Source organism: Danio rerio, chromosome 19 (genome assembly GCF_052040795.2).
Source record: "Danio rerio strain M-AB ecotype USA chromosome 19, GRCz13ab, whole genome shotgun sequence".
In the NCBI taxonomy this organism is placed as follows: Eukaryota; Metazoa; Chordata; class Actinopteri; order Cypriniformes; family Danionidae; genus Danio; species Danio rerio.
In genome coordinates, this window is record NC_141039.2 from 31,075,001 (window position 1) to 31,093,979 (window position 18,979).

The 18,979-nt window shown below is 38.6% G+C and overlaps 1 protein-coding gene across 40 annotated transcripts in view; it reads right to left on the minus strand.

Moving 5' to 3' along the window:
* Window positions 1–18,979, minus strand: part of LOC137488526 (uncharacterized) — a 250,769-nt gene that overhangs the window by 96,268 nt on the left and 135,522 nt on the right. The window lies entirely within an intron of this gene.

The following is an 18,979-nucleotide window of genomic DNA, read 5'->3' on the forward strand; positions in this document are numbered from 1 at the left end:
TTTGTATCAATGGCTCAGGCTGCTGGTGGTGGTGTAATGGACCTTTGGACCTATTAGTACCAATTGAGCATCATGTCAACGCCACAGCCTACCTGAGTATTGTTGCTGACCATGTCCATTTCTTTATGACCACAGTTTGGAAATATTTCCAGTACCTTATCGAATGTATGCCACCAAGGTTTAAGGCAGTTCTGAAAGCAAATGGGGGTCCAGCCCAGTACTAGTAAGATGTACTTAATAAAGTGGCCAGTGAGTGAGTGTGTGTGCGTGTGTGCGTGTGTGTGTGTGTATAAACCAGACGTTTTATATACACTTTAAAAAAAGGAACATAACCATTTTTTTAAATGTCTGATGGTAAATCATACTAAACGTTTACTATTTTAGGTTCGTTAGGATTACCTAAATGATTTACATTTGCTAAAAGCCAGAATAATAAGAACATTTTTGAGAATTTTTTATTAATTCCTAGACAAAATTTACATACATTTCATTTGTATTTTTAGCTTTGCTTTTAAACTGTATAACTTTGGTCAAATGTTTTGGGTATCCTTCCAAAAGCTTCTTACAATAGTTTGAAGGACTTTTGGCGCATTCCTCGTGACAGAAGGCTTGCATCTTGCTTGAGATCAGGGCTTTGCGATGGCCACTCCAAAACATTCACTCTGTTGTCCTTTAAAGACATTTGAACTAATTTGGCACAGTGCTTAGGGTCATGGTCTGTTTGGAAGACCCATTTGTGGCCAAGTTTTAATTTCCTGGCTGATGTCTTGAGATGTTGCTTCAGTATTTCTACATAATGTTCTTTCTTCATGATGCCATCTATACCGTGAAGAACAACATGATGCTGCCGCCCCCATACTTCACAGTTGGGATGGTGTACCTAGGCTTGTAAGCTTTCCCCTTTCTCCTCCAAATGTAACACTGGTCATTACAGCCAAACAGTCCGATCTTAGTTCCATCAGACCACAGAACATTTGTTAAAGAATTATTCTTTTTCCAGTGAAATTTAGCAAATTGTAATCTGGCTTTTTTTTGTTGTTGATTCTGGCTTGTGGATTTTCCCATGTTGTCACACAAGGAAGCAGTGTGTTTGAGGTTTCCCTAAATACTATTGTACACTTGTGCCTCCAATTAACTCAAATGTTGTCAATTAGCCAATCAGAAACTTCCAAAACCTTGACACCACCATCTGAGCTTTTCAGAGGCATAATAATCTTATGTATGTAAACTTGATTTTCAAGAAAAATTATAACAATTACTCAAAAAATATTTTCCTAATTCCTAATTTAGAAATTGAATTCCTAATTTAACATACATGTTTAAATATGATAATTATGCATTATTTTATTATGTATGTATTACTTTGCATACATTTGTAGCATAAAAAAATACTGGAAGTTCAAAAATCAATGTTTTGAAACAGAGGAGATCTCTTTTTATTACCCCATAAATATATCCATCCATCCATCCATCATTCATATAATCAGGCAAATGTATTAACAAATACTCCTGTAAAAATCCAGATAAATAAATACAGACATGAGTAAAACTGTCAAGTTTGTTGTTTTTAGTGCTGCTGAAATTGAGATTAATGCAACCTTTAAAAGTATCTACTGTCATTAAAACCCAGTCACTGCTATTTTTACTTAATCTTTACATACTTTAACATCTTTACAAATTTAAAAAAAAAAAAAAAACACTCCTTAAGTCTCAAATCTCAACATTGACAGATGCATAAAAAAACCCTATTTTTGTCAGCAGTGTCTCGCCTTAATAAAAGAAATATGAACCCACCTATGAAAACTTGGGAGCTGAGGTAAATTTTAGCAGCTGAAGGTATGTTTGGGTCATTGATTTAGCACATAAATCAGTCTACAGTCACCCTGTAACAATTACAGTGACAGAGATTAAATGAGCCAATCAGGAAGCGCCAATGTCTTTGTTCACCTCGCGTTATCTTCAGCGCCGTCATCACCCATGGAAACACAAAGCCTTTCTGTGATGGATGAATGTGCTAGTTTCGCTTGCATGAAAAAAAGCAACAAAAAAAAAAAACATACACATGCAAGATTTCAGTTGTTATTTCATCAGCCAATCGTAAATGCAATACGGTGGCGCAAAACAAAAGCCTGGCGATTCTCCAGCTGCACATAACAACAGTGGTTTCTGTTCTTCCTTCTGCAGTTCTGCGGCTCTCGCACACACACAGACACACAAAAAGGCTGCTAATTAAAATAAACCAAACACAATGAATGATGCTTAATGGCTCTAATTCAAAATAAATGCAGGAGGCTCATCGCTGCCGCCATTGTAACAGGCTTAAATATCTAATTAATTATTGTTTGTTGGTGGTTAATCATGGAGGGGGGACAAAAGCAATAACCTGGCTTTGTTATGAGATAACATAAACAGGTTATTTCCGGGGCTGCTGATAAAACAAAGAGTGCTTATTAATTGCGTCTTCTGATTGAAAATGACCTTGGTAACCCTGCTGCGTAAGTAAGTTTTAATTAAGAGTTTTTGAAATAAAAAAATCATGTTTTTTTGTATTTTAAAGAGTTTTATTTGAAGTCTACACTATGAATTTTGTAATGCGTGGGACCTTGATCTTTGCATCAACTTTCAATGTTGAAAATTAAACGTTACAGTTTAACAGAAGGACTTTTATTAATAGTTAAGGGTAAATAGCAATTTTAATAGAAATAAATCCATAATAAATAAAACAAAATGATAACATAATGTTTTAAACTATTCAACATGTCAATAAAAGTCTCTTTCTTTAAAATTATATATCAAAAGATTTCAAAGCAGAGACCAAGGTCCCATAATGGTACTGGCACCCAATTGTCCTGCATCACAAAAGCAATATTATACATTACAAGATGAGAAAAGGAGCATGTTTAATATGTTGGAATATATATATATATATATATATATATATATATATATATATATATATATATATATATATATATATATATATATATAAAGAGAGAGAGAGAGAGACAATCAACATGTAGAAGTTTACACAACAGTTTACAAAATCTTGTCCTCGATTTCATGCCTTATAAAAAAACATCATACTCGAAATATTAGTAATTAGTGCTATTAGGAACTTTTAGTCAAGTTGTGTCAAGTCTGAAGTCTATTAAAGAGAGACTCAAATGTGATTTGATTCTTAGTCAAGTGTTTTGATCTTACTAAGTGTTTTGGTAACAGTTAAAGCATAAGAAACCATTTTAACAGAAATAATTCCATAATAAATTAAAAAAATCTTATTATTTCAAACTGCTCACTATGTCCATAAAAGTCACTTTCTTTAACATTTTATATCAAAAGATGTCAAAGCAGAGATCAAGGTCCCATAATGTAATTGGAAAGCATTAAATGGAAAAAGTCATCAAGCACAAACTGTAAATAAATAAGACATTTTCTTTCAAAATAAGTACATAAATAGCTTAAAGGTACTGGCACCCAATTGTCCTGCATCACAAAAGCAATATTATAAAGTACCAGGTGACTAAAAGAGCACGTTTACTATGATGGAAAATCAATACATATAGAGACACATAATCAACATTTATCAGTTTACAAATCAGTTTACAAAATTGTGTCCCCAAATAGCTTTCATACCTTGTTTAAAATAAAATATTATACTCAAAAATCATATTAGTGCAGTTGGATTATGCTTCTGGGATTTGCCATTAGGAACTTTTAGTCAAGTTGTGTCAAGTCTGAAGCCTATTAAAGTGAGATTCGAGTGTGATTTAAATCTTAGTCATTAACTCGAGTGCCAATATCTGCACTATTATAAGTGTTTTGAGGTCAAAACATAGTAATGTGGAATTTAGGTGAGCCATGTTAATTAAGGTGAGTGACTGCAGGCAAAAAAAAAATGTTTTAGTTTTTATGTAGAGTATTTTAAAAATGAGTAAAACTCTTGTGGTTGGGGCTTCGTTTAATGGGAGACCCTCAAAAATCTAAGAATTGTACATTTTGGTCATTTTTTAACAATAACTGATGCTTGTAAACCAATTAGTAACAAAATTAAACGATTGGTTAATATGATTTACTGACCAATACAAACACTTAAATTCGATAAAATCTACATAAAATATGTTTGACTTAAATTCAGTAATGAAATCAAATTTTAAATAATAATTGTGGGACAGACTGCACCTCAAAGCACATACTATTTGTTGTCTAATAATGTCTATGCAATTTGATTTGTAATATCTAAAATTGTCTAAACAGCTTGATTAGTAATGTCTATGCAGTTTGTGTTATCCTAAAGAAAAGAAATACCCAAAATCCTTTATTTTTTAGTCTTTTATCACAATTTTTATAATTTGCTTCTGTAGATTTAAAATCAGAATACACATTTCAAAGAGGCACAGTGGCTCAGTGGGTAGCACTGTCGCCTCACAGCAAGAAGGTTGCTGGTTCGAGTCCTGGCTGGGTTAGTTCCCCACAGTTCAAGGACGTGGTATAAATAAATGGTTATAAACCGTGTGTGTGTGTGTGTGAATGTATGAGTGTTTCTCCGTACTGGGTTTCGGCTGGAAGGGCATACACTGCATTAAACATATGCTGGAATAGTTGGCAGTTCATTCCACTGTGGCTGTGTTCGACTAAGCTGAAGGAAAATTCATTTTAATACTGTAAGTAATTTTAAGGTCTGTCTTGAAACTGCAAGCTATAAATCTCACTTTTAGCACTTCAGCATCACCTGCATACACCAAACTTCACAGCACTTTTTATATCTGGGTTCTAAAGGGTATTTTTATCCACTGTTCAGATTTTTGTTCTTGAAATATATTTAAATAAGGACATATTTAATAAAACAATGCAAAATTAGCATATTTTTTTATAAGAAAATGTTTACAATGTAATTAATTAGTTATATGATGGATTTGCATGATAAGTGTACTTTATTATTTTTTTTTATTTCACTCTTTTCTAGCTGAATAACCCGCAGTGTCATGCCTAATTTGCCACTTAGTCATACTTACAGTATTTACAGTACAGTGCATAAATGAGTACACCCCATTTTGAAAATTAATATTGTTATACATATCTCAGTGGATATAACAAAACAGATTTATTAAACAGATATATTAATTAAAATAATATTTTAGTCAACAAACATATTTAGAAATTGCAAGATAATACAATTAAATTCAAGCAAAATATTGCCAAAAAATGATAATGTACACAATTTTAATTACAATTTTTTTTTTGCATCTCTTGATTTTTCCTATTTTTTAATTTTGTATTTAATATTTATCCATAACAGTTAAACTTGGGTGTACTTGCTCTGGACTGTTATCGTAAGTTATTTTATCAAGTAAGCTCCAGATTTGGCTTCAGTACTAACTAATTCAGTGTAGATGCACAAATATAATACTGTAAAACTTCCTATTAAAAATATGAATTTAAAAGATAGATTTATGAGGGGTGTACTTATGTATGCTGAGTACACTGTATATGTACAAAAGTATGAAAGATGTTGGCGTTTCACTGCCTTCAATGTTAATTTCAGCCAAAACTGAAGCAAATTGTCAGTCATTTAGTAGTATTTTCAGCAGCATTGATTGAGGCAGGTATTCTCAACGAGCCTGTTTAGCGTAAAATGCTAATTTGCCTGAATACATATTTCTTCCCCGCAGGAGGTCCAGAGCAGGAGAACCCCATATTACTCACACACTGCTACCTTTGACCTCGCTCCACTAATTTAAATGATATTGCATGTTAATCATGTCTATTTATGGCCCTACTAGTTCCTATTCCAAATTATATATTTTCCTTGAACTGCCTGGCCATCATTTAGCAATGTTAATATTTAACTCGGATACCTCAAATTAATTTTCTCACTGTGGTTTAACCTAGGAGATGAGCTAAGCTCAACTTTAATAATTAATGACAATGAATTAAATACCTATGATGTAATTAATGGGAGGTGTAATTATTTATGCTACGGCCCATTAGTCAGCTTCCTGCAATGTCATTGATTTGCTTACTATTTTTCATCCTAAATTTTTCAGTGTAGCTGTTAAACAGGCATTAATTTTGATTTAGTGATTAAGGCAAGTATATGGTAGAAAATTAACTAATCGGTATCAAGATACTTACCCAGTTGATTTATTACATTAAGTAACAAGTATGTATGTATGTTTGTGTAACGAAGCCCGGCTAGCGGAGTGTTATGAGGGTAAACTTCACTTTTCTGACCTCAAAAAGTGCTCTAGCAACAGACGCCAGAGGCCATGGTCTTTAGCCTCCTTGTTAGAGCAACCAACTCCCATACAAAGAATCGCCAGTTCGATCCCAGCTCAGCTTGAGTTGGGTGCTGTAGGACCAGTGGGTTACACGTGGGGACTCGTCCAGTATAGGAGTGAGGTTTAAGGGGGGTTAGTGTAACGGAAGTCAGCTAGCAAAGTGCTATGTGGGTAAACCTCACTCCTTTGACCAAAGGGTGCTCTAGCAACAGACCCTTGAGGCTATGGTCTTTAGCCTCCTTGTTAGAGCAACTGACTCTCATACTAAGAATCGCCAGTTCGATCCCAGCTCAGCATGTGTTGGGTGCAGTAGGAGCAGTGGGTTACATGTGGGCTTGTCCGGGATAGGTGTGAGGTTTAGGGGAGTTAGTGTAACAGATTCCAGCTAGTGAAGTGTTTTGCAGGTAAACCTCATTCTTCTGATCTCAAAAGGTGCTCCAGCAACAGATGCTAGAGGTCATGGTCTTTAGACCTTCTTGTTAGAGCAATCAACTCCTGTACAAAAAAATAGCTTGTTTGATCTGGATTAGACAGCATGGATTGCATGGGTGCAGTAAGAGCGGTAGGTTACAAATGTATGTATGTATGTTTGTTTGTATTCATTCAGTCATTATTAATTCATTCATTTAATAATGGTTGGGTTAAAACTTATTGTTTTTCACTATTTGTCAAACTATAGTAGTCAAATGTTTTTACAAAGGGGATTTTGGAAATTTCTTTCTCTCACTCTATAATTCATGGGGGAATACATACTGCATATTCATTCATTCATTCATTCATTAATTCATTCATTCATTCATTTTCTTTTCAGATTAGTCCCTTTATTAATCTGGGTTCGCTACAGCGGAATGAACCGCCAACTTATCCAGCATATGTTTTACACAGTGGATGCTCTTCCATCTCCAACCCATCTCTGAGAATCATCCATACACACAGTCATACAGTACAGACAATTTAGCCAACCCAATTCACCTGCACCGCATGTCTTTGGACTGTGGGGGAAAACGGAGCATACAGAGGAAACCCACGCGAACGCAGGTAGAACATGCAAACTCCACACAGAAACACCAACTTACAGCACTACCTACTGCACCACTGCGTCGCCCTACGTACTATATATATATATATATATATATATATATATATATATATATATATATATATATATATATATATATATATATATATATAATGAATGAATGAATGAATACTGACAAAAAGGGTGACGAAACACATGGACAAACATATGGATACTACTGATGATAATTTTTTTTCACTGTACACACTGTATATTCTATATCAACATAGGATACCCCAACCTTACCCTTAAACTCAACTGTTACAGGAAACAATCTGCCTTTTTACATTTTCAAAATACTTAATTCTGTGTGATTTAAGAGCTGTTTTCCTTGTGGGGAACAAAAAATGTTCCCACAAGGTCAAAATTTTTGCTATATTTATTATTTATTAATTATAATATATAATTATTACATTTAATAATTATCACGCTACACACGCACACACTTAAAAGTGTATTTTCAATGTTTCCTTTCCAATTGACTAAAACAAAACACTTAATGAATTTCCAAAAAGTCCCAAATCTCAGAATTGTCAGGTGCACAGAGGAAGCGTTTCTTGCCTGCAGTGTCCCTGCTTAAATGAATTGGCTGTAATTTGGTTGTGTTGATCTCAGGAGTGTTGATTGTGTCATATTCTGCTTCATTACAATCCCAAACATTCTCAACGCGGTGGCAGAGACCCAGCGAAATTTGACAGAGTTATTGAGAATATGGAAATAAGTCGTCACTAATGAGCAGATGTGAGCTTGGCAGCAGCGGAGCTCACTCTTTTCTTTCTTTCTTCCCCTTTTCTCCTCTATGTCTAACCTCCGCTCTTTCTTCAGTTCCCTCACTTTCTGCCTCCATCGAATCATTGAATTTCAGAAGACTTCAAATGATTTCCTGTGACTTGCTATCGATCTGTTTTGGATCCAAGCACAGCTAGAGGTGAGAGTGTGTGTGCGCTTATTTCATGAGCTGGACCATAGTCTGACATGTTGCAGTTGTGTGCAAAATAAACATAACATAACATAACATAACATAACATAACATAACATAACATAACATAACATAACATAACATAACATAACATAACATAACATAACATAACATAACATAACATAATTAGTGTTTTCATTTTAATTTAGTTAATTTAAAATTGTGTGATGTAATTGTGTGATTTTGCAGCCTGATCTTACGAGGAAACATACTGTAAGTATTTTATATTTTGTCAGTTAAGTGGTTAATTCATACGGATTAGTAGGAGTTCAGTCGTACAAAAATGTACAATTTTAAAAAGAAGACATGGCAGCAAACCCCACCCCTAAACCCAAACATCATTGGATTTAGCAAAACATACCAAGTTGTACAAATGAGATACAAATTAGCCACTATATCAAAAAGTTACGAATTGCAGTGAGATTGAGTTGGATTTTGTCATTTTTATTATTTGTTTATGTTTATTTATTAGTGATAATTATTTCAGTATTTCGAGCTAAAACACAAATAAAAAGTTGTTGTTTTTTTTGTACCTGGTAAATTATTATTTTTTTTTTTAAATAAGTTGTATTTATTAAATGAAATTAAAAGTTCAGCTATCATTATAAGATTTGTTCACAGTTTAATTGTTTGTTAAAAAAATTATGTGGGGCGACGCAGTGGTGCAGTAGGTAGTTCTGTCACCTTACAGAAAAAAGGTTGCTGGTTCGAGTCTTGGCTGGGTCAGCTGGCGTTTCTGTGTGGAGTTTGCATGTTCTCCCTGCGTTCACATGAATTTCCTCTGGGTGCTCCGGTTTCCCCCACAGTCCAAAGACATGTGGTATAGGTGAATTGGATAGGATTCTGAATGAGTGTGTGTGGATATTTTCCAGAGATGGGTTGCGGCTGGAAGGGTTAATAAAGGGACTTAGCCGAAAAGAAAATGAATGAATGAAAAAAATGTGCAGTAGCAAAAGAAACACTGTAAATTTTCATTCCACACAGACTAAAAAATACAAAATCTGAACAATGTCTTAAGTAGGATTGGGTATCATTTGGGGTTGTTTCAATGCCAGTGCTAAATCAATACTTTTAAAATGGTACATTTACATTTGAGCCACAAAAGCATTATGGATGATTCTAGAAAAATATTATATATATATATATATATATATATATATATATATATATATATATATATATATATACATATATATATATATATATATATATATATATATATATATATATATATATATATATATACATATACATATATGTATATATATATATACATTTGTTTGTAAGCATGAATTTAGGATTTGCATTGCGCATTTACAATACATTAACCTACTAACAACTATAGTGAGGCTTGTGATTATTTTTACATGGACATCAGCAATCTATTTATTTGCCTTAATCTGAATGAAGCAAGAACATGATGTAAACTCATGATGTTTACATGAGTTGCTTTTTGAATGTTCCTTTCATGATCCCGTTTTACACGTTATAGCACACAGATTCATTAAATTCATTCCGTCACCCTTTCATATCATTTCGGATGTTTCATTTTTAATTTTTCGACTTTAACTGCAGTTCGGCCCTTTCACTTTTTTTCATTCAGCAATATGTTGTTTATGCTCTGTGACAAACTGAGGTATAGGAGGAGAATAGGAAGTAAGGACTGATGAAAGAGTGTTGTTTTAATGGAATTTGATACCGCATGTTGAGTGGAAAGAAAAAAAACCTCAGCATTTTGTGACGTAGGTGTCTGTGGTTCTTTAAAGTAATAAAAAATTGGTGTTAACATGGTAGACTCTTAATCAGAGTATTGTCTTAATCATAATAAAATCTAAGTATTAGTGTCCATGTAAACTTAGTCAGTAAAAGTGCCAGATGATGTCGTAGATGCTGTCAAAATGCATTCCTCTTTAAGTTGATTCCATGCGCCCTCAAATGTTTCATTAAGTTTGACGTGTTTCCCCCTACACACAACTTTTGTAAAGCACACCTGGCTGCGTCAGAATCTTTGCTTGTAAAATATAGCCATACATTAGAATGCTTAGTTCAAGCAAATGTGATGAATGCGATCATGCATGTTGATGAGTCTACAGGTAGTCACTCACCGGGTGTTCCCTAAGCAAGAAGAACAAATGCCTAACATTGCCGACTGTCTATATCAATCAAACTTGTTTAGAACTAAATGTTTAGAGATAGTGTGACACAACGCAAAACTTTATGTGCTTTTGATGTGCCTTTTGATGCTTCTTACTGTACGTCTTTGTCGCATCACCAGTGGCACCAAAATTAGGCACCAAAATTCACATGCTACATAGGTACCATAGGTTAATTACATTAACCAACCTTAGTCTTTAGGTGTTGTAACCGTAGTATAAGTGTAATAATTGGCTGAGGTCCATTGAACTATTATGCATTATTGTGTAATAAATCAATGGCCCATGCTTTGTCAATTATTTATCACATATTGTAATTAAAATCTTCAGACACAAATGAGAAACATGTGACAAAGGTGTATTTTGAATAATTTATTTATATTCACGAGTTTACATTTATTAGCGGAATGAACCGCCAACATATCTAGCATATGTTTTATGCAGCAGATACACTTCCAGCTGCAGCCAATCACTGGGAAACATTTTCTCTTTCAAATATTTCCCAAATTATGATTAACAGAGCAAGGGATTTTCCACACTATTTTCTTTGATTTTTCTTCTTATAGAGAAAGTCTTGTTTTATTTTGGCAAGAATAAAAATAATAGTAATGTTTGTAAATATATTTAATATTATTAGCCTCCTTAAGCTATGTTTTTAATCTAGTTAAGCCTTTAAATTTCACTTTAAGCTGAATAGTAGCCTCTTAAAAATATCTACTAAAATATAATTATCCCTCTTTCTCCTTTTGATTTAAGTAGAAATCAAGTTTAAAAGTGTAGAGTTAGTGGTGGTGGAGGGATTCTATAAGTTAAAAGAAAGCAGAGGTAGGAAATGCTTGACTATTTAGAGGGTTTTGGGTCTTATGCTGATAGTAGATAGTAGAATGAGTCAACAATGAATTCCTCAAAACTGTTTGAGTTTCTCCTGACATTTGTTTAAAAAACCTCAAAAAAAAAAAAATTAAATTAAATTAAATTAAAAAAAAGTCGAAAATCTTAAAAATTGATAGATACCAGTAACTGAACGTGTGAATGGCATCTCTACCTTAATGTCTAATGTATAGCGGGACAAGGTTTGCCACACAAGTCTGCGAGTGGGGTGAAGTCTCCGATTGCCCCCTCTGTGTGATGGATGAGATTTGCCCTGCTCCATCTGGGCACGGACGGGCCACATCCATCATGTCCCCAACCGAGAGGGAGAATATGATATTGCAGCCCTTAACACACGTCTCAACAATATGGCATCTTTACCCTCTCACCTCACCGTTATACAATATTTCCCATGTTTCCCAATTAACTCTGTAATAAGCGACTGCTGTCCGTGGAGGTTCACTCCTGTGACACTGTACTTATGAAGTCATTAGATACTTTTACCTCAGTGTCACTGTTTAGCCAACTGACCTGGAAAGGACTTTACTGAAAACCATGACCCTGCAGCGCTGGCACACATGCTTTAGTCAAACTCTTAAAGTGATACTTCACTCAAAAACAAGAGGATTATTTTTGGCATCACTCATTCTCATATTTCTGTTTTTTGGGGGATGAGGAATTCTTTTATTTTTCTTATATGGAAAGTAAATGTATTAAATTTTACTATTTACAATTTATATGTTTGGTAAATGTACAATAATGTAAAAAAATATGTATTAAATATATTTATTTAGTATTATAAAAAGAGGTTAATTATAAAAAAAAACATTAAATTATGTTTAGATTTATGCTTGCATATATTGTTGTATTTTTTTTCCTCTTGTAATTCTGGGTTTTACCTCTCATACAATTCAAAAAGTACAAAATATCAAGATATGTGATAATATACACTCATCGGCCACTTTATTAGGTACACCTTACTAGTACTGGGTTCGACCCCCTTTTGCCTTCAGAACTGCCTTAAATTTTTGTGGCATAGATTGAACAAGGTGCTGCAAATATTACTCAGAGATGTTGGTCCATATTGACATGATAGCATCAGACAGTTGCTGTAGATTTGTTGGCTTCACAAACATGACGCGTTCCACCACATCCCATAGGTGCTCTATTCGATTGAGTTCTGGTGACTGTGGAGGCTATTTGAGTACAGTGAACTCATTGTCATGTTCAAGAAACCAGTCTGAGATGATTCACACTTTATGACAATGCATGTTATCCTGCTGGAAGTAGCCATCAGAAGATAGATACATTGTGGTCATAAAAGAATGGACATGGTCAGCAACAATACCTTACACAATGTTCAGTTGGTATTAATGGACCTAAAATTTGCTAAGAAAATACACCTCACACTATTACACGACCACTACCAGCTTTACATATGGCAGGATGGATCCATGCTTTCAGGGTGTTGACGTCAAATTCTCACTCTACCATCCGAACGTTGCAGCAAAAATTTAGACTCATCAGACCAGGCAGGTTTGTCCTATCTTCTATTGTCCAATTTTGGTCAGTCTGTGCGAATTGTAGCCTCAGTTTCCTGTTCTGAAATACTCAGACCAGCCCATCTAGCACCAACAACCATGGTCAAAGTCACTTAAATCACCTTTCTTCTGCAATCTGATGCTCAGTTTGAACTGCAGCAGATCGTCTTGGCCATGTCTACATGACTAAATGCATTGCTGCCATGTGATTGGCTGATTAGAAATTTGCGCTGAGCAGTTGGACAGGTGTACCTAATAAAGTAGCTAGCAAGTGTAGACGTAAAGCAATCTTTAAATGCAAGAAATAAACTTTAGAAAAAATGTCAGAATGTTCAGATTTTTTAAAGATGTACAGCTCAGATATATTCAGGCTGATCTCACGAGAAGTATTTTATATGTTTTGTCGGTTTAGTCGCTTATTCAAACAAAAGTTTAAAAGTTCAGTCGTACGGAAATCTACGATTTTAAAAAGGAGGCGTGGCACCCAACCCCACTCCTAACCCCGTCATTGGGTGATGAGCAAATCGTACTAAATTGTACGAATCAGATCGTACAAATTCATACGAATTAGCCACTAAATCAAAAAGTTACGAATTGCTTTGAGATTGCGTTCAATATATTATATTCAAATTTTGATTATAGTTTGAAAATTGGATGTTCTTCTTTAGTTTCTTGGTTATTCAATTTAAAACTTGTTTTATTATTTTCAGATTCTAATTATGATATTTTTTGTAGGACTGTAGAAGTCTTTTTGTACAATGTTTTGTAGAAGTCTGAGTTTATAATGCAACACTTTTGAATAAAATTCTTATTTATTTATTTCAGAGTCTAGAGTTTATCTTTTATCTCTCAAAATGTATATTATTTTTGATTTAAGATCCTGCATGCAATTTGCAATTATGACTTTACTTTTATTTTACATATCTAAACTTCATTCATATCTTCATCTTCTTATTATTCTTAGTTTACATATTGCAAGCTTGGACTTATACTCTGCGATTATACCATTACATAAGGTTTATTTTCTTGTAATTCTTATTTATATATAATTCAGTTATAATTCATAATGAGTTATTTCACAATTTTGCATATTTTAACATATAATTCAGAGTATATCTCACAATTATGTGTTTGCATCTTGCCATTTTTAATTGCAACGTAATTGCATTCAAATCACATAATATAAAAAGTAAAAATTGTAAGAGGTTAACTTGCAAATAAGGAAGAAACTCTGAGAAGCAGAGAACTCGATAACTACAAAAAGAAACCTCGCCATCAAATAAATGAGACCGAATAAATGCTGATTTCCGCATGCCTTCGATTTTTTTAAGAGTGGGCTAAATGAAGCAAATTTGTGCATTTCAGTGCACTTCCTTTCATTTGCCATTTCACCAAATACCAAACCAACAGACTGTGACTCAACGCTGCCATTTCTCCATCGGATTGTTCTTAATAAAAAACAATTATCCACTGGCATAACAGCATTTTAAGCAGCAGAACGTCTCCCTACATTTCTGGAGAAATAAATATCCCACATCCCGGGCGTGTAATGTGTTTGTGTGCGTGCAAAAATAATTGTGAGGACACTGAAAGCTCTAACAGCTCGGCCCCTCATAAGAAGTAATAACCAAACACGCACTGACTATATTAGCCATCTTCATTTAGGAGCCTCACTAACAAGCTTTTGCAACATTGTGCTAATGAATCTCTCCTCCAGTGTGAAGGGTCTTTATGTTTAAACGCATTGGGGTGGGTGGGGGGTGTTTTTTCAGGCAAGTCCATTTGCCTAATTTTTTTCAATGCAGGGATCTTTTTTTAAAAGCTTGGAGACACAAACAGGAGACCTGAAGAAAATAATTTTCCAATTAACGATGGCAGTTCAATACTAGGAAAAAAAAACAAGCTCTCGTTTTGGGAATTAAAAGCTGCGGTGAGTCAAATGAGAGATAGAAAGAGAGAGAGAGAAAGAGAGAGTTGATGTGTGAACATATGTTCTGCTGTCATTAGCTTTTCCATTATCGCTTATGAGAGCTGCAGCTGATTCTGTTGTTTATAGGCAAATGTCACTCGGAATGAGGATTTCAAAGTGACACGCATTTAAAAAAAAGAGAAGAAAATCTGAAAATAGAGAACAAATTGTTTTATAGATGCCAGGTTTCTGAAGACCTTTTGAGCTATAAAAAATCTAACATTCGCTTTATATTTTCAAGGACAGATGTGCTACTTGAAATATTTCATTTAATAGTCAGGCAAAATATTGCAGATGAATAGGGTATTAAAAAATGAACTAAGAAGAGTTATCACTACACTTACTCAGCTGAGTGATAACATATAAAATAGGAAAGGTATTCTAGATTTTAATGTTAATAATGCAATTAATTCAATACGCATTAATGTGCATTCACTAATCTGATCAATTCTGATTTGAACCTATTCATTTTTGACATATTAGAATCAACTGAAGACTGTAAAAACGGCCATGATTTTAACACTAAAAGATTTTACAATAAAAATACTACAGCAAAAAAATAAATAAATAAATAAAAAGTAACTGTAAGTTCCCCTTCGGGGGGAACTTCAGCACTATAAGTGGATTTGATTGTAAAATCCACGCATTGGGAGGTTCGGTTCAGAAGCTACTCGTCTGAAAGAGTATTGAACGGGCCAATTAAGAATGAATTGGCAGCGCAAGCCTGCGCAGGTGAGCGGCATAAGCAATCAACTGAGTATATAAGCTCACCTGGCGCCAGCAGACGCTATCCTTTTCGCTTCAGAGACTTTCTGATCGAGTCGATGAGGGTTCCTCCTGCTGTGACCAGCGATTCTGAGCGAACGAGAGCATTCTCCCGGTCCAGAGTGTGTACACGCAGTGGCAGACGGTCGAGCTGGGTTTCTCCCTTGCCTGGCGTTCTTTGGGTCCGGTCCTCCAGAGCGGTGCGTATAAAGTTGCAAACTTCACAGAAAGAGCAACACAGTCGTGCAGCACGTCCTTATCAGGACGGCGCTCCGACTGTGCGTTTCTGGATGCGGTGGTTTCCTGTCCTCGGATGATGGGCGCGGGCACTGCGTTACATGTCTGGGGGTCCAGCATGTTAATGCGCTGCTCGCGGGCAGTTCATGTCGTCATTGCGATGCCATGACTGTTGCGCAAGATCGCGGTTAGCCTTTGCAAAAGGGCGAACCACCCCAGTTGACCCCTGCTCTGCAGCGGGCACTCGGGCAGATCTGAGGGTTTCAGCGAGAGATAATCCGTCGCCCACGGGCCCGCGGACCTCCCGCTCCTCTAAGCGCTCCATCCAAGCTTCGGGCGGGGGAAGCGATCCGTCTAACAGATGGTAGCCCTTACGCCCGATGACACCGGAGACCAGATGTCCACCGCGGCATCGGAGGGTGGGCTTTCATTGTCCCATGATGATCCAGACCCGCTCGCCCCCTTCGGGCTGGTGAGCGCTGTCACTACGGATCCTGAAACGGACATGTTAGCCGTGCTTTCCCGGGCTGCTTCGGCCGTGGGTTGGAGATGGTTTATCCCCCAGCTCCGCGGCCGGACCGACTAGAGGGGCGTTCCCTTCTTCCCGGAGGTGCACAGTAGGCTCACGCGGTCTTGTAAAGCACTTTTTTTCTGCTCGTGCTGCGTGTTCCTCCACCCTAACCACTCTTGACAGTGAAACAGCCAGGGGGTATGTGGCGATTCCTCAGGTTGAGTGCGCGATGGCGGTAAATCCGCGCGGCGCCTCTTCTTGGCGGGGTCCGCCTCGTCTCCCATCCAAAGCCTGTAAGTTATCTACCTCCCTCGGAGCTAGAGCTTACATAGCTGCGGGCCAGGCTGCTTCCGCCTTGCATGCGATAGCCACCTACCAGCGCTACCAAGCGCAGGCGCTGGCCGAGCTGCACGAGGGTGGGTCCAACCCAGGCTTACGAGCTTCGCACCGCCGCCAACTTAGCTCTTCGGACTACTGAGTCCGCTGCGTGTGCGTTGGGGAGGACGATGTCCACATTAGTGGTCCAGGAGCGCCACCCCTGGCTGATATGCGCAAAGTCGACAAAGTCCGCTTTCTTGACTTCCCCATATCCCCAGCCAGGTTCGGCGACACTGTCTGTGAATTCACCCAGGAATTCAAGGCGGTGAGAGAGCAGTTGGTGGGTGATGTCTTATTGGCGGTCCGTAGCCCGCTCCGCCCGCCGTGCCATTCATACCTGCTCCTCGCCGAAGGCGCCCGCCTACGAGAGCTGCTCCGCCCCCGCACACGCCTCCGGCGAAGCGAGCGCGTCGGGCACCTCGGAAGCAGGCAGCCCCCCTGCCCAGAACGCCGCTAAGTCCGGCAACGGACCGCGAAGCGCCCCTGGGACAGGCCATCTGGAGAAGAGGGAACTTGCTCTTTCCCCGCTGGAGGGCGGGGCCCCATTTCCAACGGCACTTTTTACTGCCATGAAAACATTATGAAAGGGCACTTTTCACTTCCCCAGATGTGACAGCCCGAAATCTGCCAGTCTGGGACGCTATGCTTTCTAGCTTGCAGATTCGGTGCGTTTCGCCAGTGGCTCACGAGCGCTGGGAGGACGGTCTCCTTTCTCCCACCCCTCGAGCCTCCCCTCCGGAGCTCGGGTTTGGAGTGAGAGCAAATATCTCACCTCCAGCTTTTCCGTGGGACCCGCGAGCTTCCCGGATCAGCACACCCACTCCGCGCTGCCCCACTGCTGGTACGTCAGCGATTGTAGCGATGAGTCCATTAGCGAGAGCTCTGCCTGCCTGGTTAGCGCGGGCCAGCTCTTCGCGGTGGCTCATACGCACAATCAGACTCGGCTATGCGATTCAGTTCGCGAAACGGCCCCCCAAGTCACGGGTGGGTTCGTCCTCTGGGTTGGTCTGCAGCATTAGACCTGATGGACGCGTATTTCCATGTCTCCACTCTTCCTCGCCACCGACAGTTTCTGCGGTTTGCGTTTGAAGGTCGAGCTTGGCAATACAAAGCCCTCCCCTTCGGGCTCTCTCTGTCTCCGCGGGTCCTCACCAAGCCCGCGGAGGGTGCCTCAGCGCCCCTTCGGCTCGCGGGCATCTGCATACTCAATTTCTTTACGACTGGCTGAATTTTGCCCTCTCTTTTGATTATGCACAGAGTTGATTATGCACAGAGACAAAGTGCTCTGGCACTTCCACCTGTGAGGGTTTCAGGTCAACCGAGAAAAGAGCAAACTCGCCCCCGTGCAGAGGATCTCTTCTCTCGGGCTGGAGCTGGACTCGGTCACCATGGCAGCGCACCTCTCCGGAGAGCGCGCTCAGCTGATGCTGTACTGTCTGAGAGAGCTCGACAGTAAAATAGTGGTCCCACTGAAACTATTTCAGAGGCTCCTGGGGCATATGGCATCCGCAGCCGCTTCATGCCGCTCGGATTATTCTATATGAGACCACTTCAGCACTGGCTTCACGATCGAGTCCCCAGACGCGCATGGCACGCGCGCGCACACCGAGTCTCTGTTACTGTGCTGTGTCGCCGCGCCCTCAGCCCTTGGAGCGACCCCTCGTTCCTACAGGCCTGGGTGTCTCTAGAACAGGCGTCCAGTCTTGTTGTCGTTTCAGCAGACGCTTCCAACACGGGCTGGGGGGCTGTGCGTTGCGGGCATGCGGCTGCGGACCTGTGGAAAGGTACCCAGTTGCATTGGCATATCGCCTGGAGCTGTTGGCAGTGTTCCTCGCTCTCCACCGTTTTTTTCCGGTGTTGGAGCGGCAACACGTGCTGGTCAGGACGGACAGTACGGCGGCGGTGGCGTATATCAGCCGTATAGGGGGTATGCGCTCTCGCCGCATGTCTCAGCTCGCCCGCCGTCTGCTCCTCTGGAGTCATCCGCGGCTGAAATCGCTGCACGCCATTCATATTCAGGCAAGCTCAACCGTGCAGCCGATGCGCTCTCACGGCAGCCTTGCGTCCTGGAGAATGGAGACTCCACCCCGAGTCTGTTCAGCTGATATGGGCGCGATTCGGGGAAGCCCAGACGCGCAGTTACTGTGCAAGGTCAGGGAGGACGAGGAACAGGTTGCTGGTTGCGCCCCTCTGGCTCAACCGGACCTGGATGTCAGAGCT